Raw genomic sequence first — 379 nt, 5'->3', positions numbered from 1 at the left:
TAGAATTTAGTTCGTAGCCAAGCTCTCTCCTTATGTTGCATTGTGTAATTTTCAGTTAGCGAAAATAAGTAAAATATGCAACAGTGCGTTGGGGTTTGTCGTAAGATATAGATTTTTTAAGTACAAGTGTTGGGAGAGAAATAATACGTCTGCGACGGTTTCCTTGTGTTTGTCTATGAACCGCATCGCCAATACGAAGCCCATGCTGATTTAGAAAAGCATTTCGTTTGTTAAAAGACCTATAACAACGTTCGTTGTATTAAAAGTATACTTAAATGTGCAAAAAATTTTAAATTTATATCTTGATAAAATAAACAGTAACATTAAACGCATACGTTTGTCCAATGTGAAGGGCGAGACGCCATTGTCTTTTTAGAAT

This window comes from Penaeus monodon, chromosome 15, assembly GCF_015228065.2.
Source record: "Penaeus monodon isolate SGIC_2016 chromosome 15, NSTDA_Pmon_1, whole genome shotgun sequence".
In the NCBI taxonomy this organism is placed as follows: domain Eukaryota; kingdom Metazoa; phylum Arthropoda; class Malacostraca; order Decapoda; family Penaeidae; genus Penaeus; species Penaeus monodon.
This window is presented reverse-complemented; position numbering follows the sequence as displayed.